This window comes from Scyliorhinus canicula, chromosome 15 (assembly GCF_902713615.1).
Source record: "Scyliorhinus canicula chromosome 15, sScyCan1.1, whole genome shotgun sequence".
NCBI lineage: Eukaryota > Metazoa > Chordata > Chondrichthyes > Carcharhiniformes > Scyliorhinidae > Scyliorhinus > Scyliorhinus canicula.
The window spans coordinates 80880643-80887125 of NC_052160.1; the positions used below are offsets into that span (position 1 = coordinate 80880643).

The following is a 6483-nucleotide window of genomic DNA, read 5'->3' on the forward strand; positions in this document are numbered from 1 at the left end:
GGGATGCAGCAGTGGTCATAGCTCCGACGTTGGCTCTTGACTGTACCGGCGTTAGGCCCAAAGCAAGGTTTAGGCCAGCATGAAGATCCACCAATAGCAGCTGAGCTTAAACGTCTCTTCAGTCTTCAGTCTCTCCAATCCACGATCGACATCAAGATCGAATCCTTAGCTTCCCCCGATCAAGTGCACTACACTTGATGTTAGCCAAAAGGCCGATAAGCGATAGACTGTGGTATAAATGTTTATGTAGAGCAGTTTGATGGAGTTGGGAATTGTCTCCCCAAAGTAGTTTAGTGATTGAGTGCGAACCTGGTGTTGTAAGACTTCTTACGAGTGAGATAAAGTGTGTATTTGTATGTGTTTGAACTGTTTTTTGACTTGTAAATTCCCCAAGAAGGGGTGGTGTGCACCATTCCTGGAGATACTGCAATACCAGGTTGATGCGTGGAGTGGACGGAGCAAGCCCCTATTCCATCTCCCTGCTCCAAAAATCAATTTAATATATGGTCCCCAGATAAGGGACGTATCAGATATTAAACTGATAAGAACAGATTTTTTTTTTTTTTTTTTTTTTTTTTTTCAAAAAATATACTTTATTCATAAAATTTATCTTAATCTTTACAGAACATTTCAAAATACCTTGACTGTACATTTCCGTCTCAGTTACATTCATTTGTCGTCGATTCCATTGGGATAACGTTGCACACGTATCCTACTATAAGTTACAGTTCTTTTTTCAATATTTACATTACTTTGTTTCTTTCATACATACATTCTGGTAATGGAAAAAAAGAACTCCGGACCGAGGGGTTTTACACTGTTACCAACCCCTCGGTGTACATTTGGTGGTAAGACCTTACACTGTGGTCTTTCCCCATTGCGCCTTGGCGGCAGCTGCCCCAAGCTTGAGTGCGTCCCTCAGCACGTAGTCCTGGACCTTGGAATGTGCCAGTCTGCAACACTCGGTCGAGGACAGTTCTTTGCACTGGAAGATCAGCAAGTTTCGGGCAGACCAAAGAGCGTCTTTCACCGAGTTGATGACCTTCCAGCAGCAGTTGATATCTGTCTCGGTGTGGGTCCCTGGAAACAGTCCATAGAGCACAGAGTCCTGTGTTACTGAGCTGCTCGGGATGAACCTTGACAGATACCACTGCATCTCACTCCAGACCTTCTTTGCAAAGGCACATTCCACAAGGAGGTGTGTGACTGTTTCATTTCCCCCACAACCACTCCGAGGGCAGCGTGCATTGATGCTGAGCCTTCGGGTGTGCATGAAGGATCTGACAGGGAGGGCCCTTCTCACCACCAGCCAAGCTAGGTCTTGGTGCTTGTTTGAAAGTTCTGGTGATGAGGCATTCTGCCAGATGGCTCTGACAGTCTGCTCAGGGAACCATCCAACGTCCTCCACAGTCTCCTTTTCTCTGAGGGTCTCGAGGACATTACGTGCTGACCACTGCTTCATTGCCTTGTGGTCAAAGGTGTTTTCCTTCAAAAATTTTTCCACGAAGGATAGGTGGTACGGTACGGTCCAACTACTTGGAGCGTTCCGCGGCAATGAGGCCAGGCCCATCCTTCGTAACACCGGGGACAGGTAGAACCTGAGTATGAAGTAACACTTGGTGTTTGCATACCCGGGGTCTACGCACAGCTTGATGCAGTTGCACACAAAGGTGGCCATCAGGATGAGGGCGGCGTTGGGTACGTTCCTCCCTCCTTTATCTAGAGGCTTGTACATTGTGTCTCTTCGGACCCGGTCCATCTTGGATCTCCAGATGAATTTGAAGATGGCCCGGGTGACTGCTGCGGCGTAGGTCCGAGTGATGGGCCAGACCTGCGCCACGTACAGTAACACCGAGAGTACCTCACACCTGATGACCAGGGTTTTGCCCGCAATGGAGAGGGAGCGTTGCTCCCACCAGCCCAGTTTCTGTTTTGCTTTGGTGATTCGTTCCTCCCAGTTTTTGGTGCATGCCCCAGCCGCTCCGAACCATATCCCCAGCACTTTCAGGTAATCTGACCTGATCGTGAAGGGGACAAAGGATCGGTCGGCCCAGTTCCCAAAGAACATGGCCTCGCTCTTGCCGCGGTTTACCTTGGCTCCTGAGGCCAGTTCAAACTGGTCGCAGGTGTCCAAGAGCCTGCGTACAGACGCGGGATCCGAGCAGAAGACGGCGACGTCGTCCATGTACAGGGAGGCCTTGACTTGCGTGCCTCCGCTGCCAGGGATCGTCACCCCTCTCATGTCCGGATCCTTCCTGATGGACTCGGCAAAAGGTTCTATGCAGCATACAAAAAGGGCCGAGGAGAGAGGGCAGCCCTGCCTGACTCCAGATTTGATCTGGAACTTTTCTGATTCCCACCCATTGATTGAGACTGCGCTATAGATGTTTGTGTAGAGCAGTTTGATCCAATTGCGAATTCCCTCCCCAAACCCCATTTTGGAGAGCACATCCATCATGTAGGTGTGCGATATTCTGTCAAAAGCCTTCTCCTGGTCAAGGCTGATGAGGCAGGTGTCCACCCTCCTGTCCTGCACGTAGGCGATCGTATCCCTGAGCAGCGCGAGGCTGTCAGAGATCTTCCTGCCGGGTACAGCACAGGTTTGGTCAGGGTGGATCACCGACTCCAGAGCAGACTTGACCCGATTGGCGATGACTTTGGCTAGGATTTTGTAATCCACATTTAACAGTGAAATGGGTCGCCAATTTCGAATTTCTTCCCTTTCCCCCTTCTGCTTGTAGATGAGGGTGATGATGCCTTTCCGCATGGATTCTGACATGCTGCCATCCAGAAGCATACTCTCGTACACTTCCAGTAGGTCTGGGCCCATCCAGTCCCACAGAGCCAAGTACAACTCAGCCGGTAAGCCGTCGCTTCCGGGAGTCTTACCCGTCTCAAAGGACTTGACGGCCTTTGTCAGCTCGTCCAGAGTTAGTGGTTTGTCCAGGTTTTCCCCCTCGTTGTCGTCTAAGACCTCCGTGATAGACGACAGGAAGGTCTGGGTAACAGTGCTGTCTGTTGGCTTCAGATCATACAGTCTGGCATAGAAGGATTGACTGATCCTCAGTATGTCAGACTGCGATGTCTTTACAGAGCCATCTTCTTCCTTCAGGCTGCTGATCACAGAGGTGTCCCTGTGTACCTTTTGGAAGAAGAAGCGTGAGCACTTTTCATCCTGCTCCACAGAGCGGACTCTGGACCGGAAGATAACCTTGGAGGCCTCCGAGGTGTAGAGAGAGGCCTGCTGGCTCTTCACCTCTTGGAGATCCTCCTTGACATCAACCCCCATCGACTGCAGCTGGAGTAAGTTTTGCATGCTTTTCTGGAGCCTGGTTGTGACCCCTCGTCTCTCTCTCACCTTCTGTATGCCCTTGAGGATGAAGAACCTTTTGATGTTCCCCTTGATTGCTTCCCACCAGAGATGTGGAGACTCAAAAAGGGGTTTCACGGTTCTCCAACCTTTGTAATCCCTTTTGAGTTCCTGGAGGTTCTCTGGGGTCAACAGTTTTACATTTAGCTTCCATGTCCCCCTGCCCACCCCCTGGTTTTCCTGCAGGTGGCAGTCAGCCAGTAGGAGGCAGTGGTCAGAGAAGAACACCGGCTTGACGTCGGTGGGCCTGACCGTGAAAGCACGGGACACGAAAAAGAAATCTATTCTGGAACGGACGGACCCATCTGGCCGTGACCATGTGTATCTACGCTGCGCTCCGTCTGCAGGGTTGCTGAAGACGTCGAGCAGCTTGGCGTCTTTTACCGTTTCCATCAGGAGTCTGGACGTAGCGTCTAGTTTGCTGCCGGCTCTGCCGGATCGTCCATCTGCATCGATGATGCAGTTGAAGTCACCGCCCAGGATGACCGGCATGGAGGTGGCCAACAGCAGTGGTAGTTGCTGAAGGACAGCCAGTCGTTCAGTTTTTACGGCTGGGGCATACACGTTAATAAGTCTGATAGGGGTGTTTTTGTATTTGACGTCTGCTACTAGGAGGCGTCCCCCCACCACCTCCTTAACGTCGGAGATGGTGAAATTGCCTCCCCGTAGCAGAATACCCAGGCCGGAGGAACGACAGTCGTTTCCTCCTGACCAGATGGATGGCCCGTGGGACCACCAGCTCGACCAGCGCCTGTAGTTGCTGAGGTGTGGAATCCCACACTCCTGCAGGAACAGTAGGTCGGCTCTTACATTTTCTAGGTAGCCGAGTGTGGCTACACACCGCGAAGTATCTTTAATACTTCGCACATTAATTGATGCGATTTTAAAACCCATTTTAAAAAGAGTAGATTTACCAGTCTCAGATTTCAGAGTCCATTTCAGTTGGTTGTTCCAGCTGTTCAAAGTTCCCCGTCATGCCGGTGGTGTTCTCAAAATGCTTCACCGTATCAGGGTTTAGGAAGCTGCCATTGCCCTCAGTGTGGCCTTGGACTTGATGGATGTGCAATGTGGAGGGGGTGGGGGTGTAGCCGTTGTGCCCGGCGTGGCAGTCAGCGGGTGTTGGGGTTGCAGGCCGATTCCCATCGTCCAGAGGTTGGTGCTCTGGTTGAGTTTTGTTTTCGTTCCTGTCTGTGGTCTGGGGGTTCTGTGCATCCCCTCCCACATTGGTGCTTTGCCTCTTTGATTGAGGCCTATTCTTTGATTGCTCGCCTTCATCGCAGGAGTTGTCGGCGCTGTTGAGTTGCCGCTTTTTACCATTCCCCGTCGGGGGTTTCTTTGATTCATTTTTATTTTCCTCTTTGCTTTTCTTGTGCCTGCCGTTTCCCAGCGCTCTTCACTCTTTGTTCCATCCTCGGTTGTCTCGTGTTCCTCGCCAGATGGGAGTGGGATTGTTTTGTCAGGCTGTGCTGGGGCCTCCACATTCTGTTGAGGGCCTTGCTGTACAGTTTCGGTATTCTGTGGTGTGGTGTCTTTGTCGATGGAGGGTGCCTGTACCTCCTGTGTGGTTGCCTTTTTGACTCCCCTGCTGATGATTTGCGCATAGGTTGCCCCACGTTTTGGGCAGGCCCTGTAAAGATGGCCGGCCTCCCCACACAGGTTGCAGTTCTTGTCTTCCTTACAGTCCTTTGTCATGTGCCCCTCCTGCTTGCAGTTTTTGCAGAAGGTGACTTTGCAGTTGGCGGCCATGTGCCCCGCTTTGCCACAGGTGTGACATACTCGTGGCTGCCCCCCGTAGTAGAGGTAGCCTCGGTGTCCTCCAATGGCGAAACTGGAGGGTGGGTGCAAGATGGTTCCATTGGCATTCGTTCTCAGGGTTACCTTGACCTGGTGCTCGCATGTCCAGATGCCAAAGGTATCCTTTAGTTGCATGCTGTCACTTTTCAAGTCGACGTACCTGGCGAGGAACGTAAGCACATCAGTCATGGGGACGTGGGGGTTGTACATGTGCAGCGTAACAACCCGGTTTCTCTGCGATGGTAGCGTGAACAGAGGCTCCGCAGTCAGGATAGACAGGGGGCTCTGGTCGCCTTTTTCTTTAAACACATCCAGGAACTTGATGCAATCAGCTACATTCCTGAAGGTGACATCGAAGTAACCTTTGTTGGGGAAATCTTGCAAGGCAGAAGATATCTGTTGGTTGAAACCCGCAGCAGTCGATCAGTACCCGCTTCACGAAAAAGATTCGATCCACAGGCGACTTCCCTTCCGACTTCCTGACTGTGACTCGGACAGTGTTTTGCACTCCCCAGCCTGGTGGTCGGGATGCAGCAGTGGTCATAGCTCCGACGTTGGCTCTTGACTGTACCGGCGTTAGGCCCAAAGCAAGGTTTAGGCCAGCATGAAGATCCACCAATAGCAGCTGAGCTTAAACGTCTCTTCAGTCTTCAGTGTCTCCAATCCACGATCGACATCAAGATCGAATCCTTAGCTTCCCCCGATCAAGTGCGCGACACTTGATGTTAGCCAAAAGGCGGAGAAGCGATAGACTGTGGTATAGATGTTTATGTAGAGCAGTTTGATGGAGTTGGGAATTGTCTCGCCAAAGTAGTTTAGTGATTGAGTGAGATAAAGTGTGTATTTGAACTGTTTTTTGACTTGTAAATTCCCCAAGAAGGGGTGGTGTGCACCATTCCTGGAGATACTGCAATACCAGGTTGATGCGTGGAGTGGACGGAGCAAGCCCCTATTCCATCTCCCTGCTCCAAAAATCAATTTAATATATGGTCCCCAGATAAGGGACGTATCAGATATTAAACTGATAAGAACAGATACTACACTTGATCTTAGCCAAAAGGCCGAGAAGCGATGCCGGCGCCGCTCTTGAGTCGCCTGAGTCCCATATGCCTTCCCTCTTTTACAGCAGGCTGAGAGCATTAAAAGACTTTTCGATGTAAGTTAAGCACTGACACTTTCACTCTTGGCATATTGCTCCTGGCTTTTCTCATTGGAACAGAAGATTCATTGACAGAACTTGCCTCTTTTCCCCTTTTGCACTCAGACTGCATGAGAGTTATGTAGATGACCAGTAAGCCACCAGATGGGAGAGGGTGACT

General features: G+C 50.7%; 2 non-coding genes across 2 annotated transcripts; both read right to left on the reverse strand.

Annotated features, from left to right (window-relative positions):
- Positions 1–399: 399 nt before the first annotated feature.
- Positions 400–590, reverse strand: LOC119979196. The gene has a single exon (XR_005463680.1). It is a non-coding gene; the product is annotated as a U2 spliceosomal RNA (small nuclear RNA).
- A 5456-nt stretch (positions 591–6046) lies between these two features.
- LOC119979173 lies at positions 6047–6237 on the reverse strand. The gene has a single exon (XR_005463670.1). It is a non-coding gene; the product is annotated as a U2 spliceosomal RNA (small nuclear RNA).
- Positions 6238–6483: the final 246 nt, after the last annotated feature.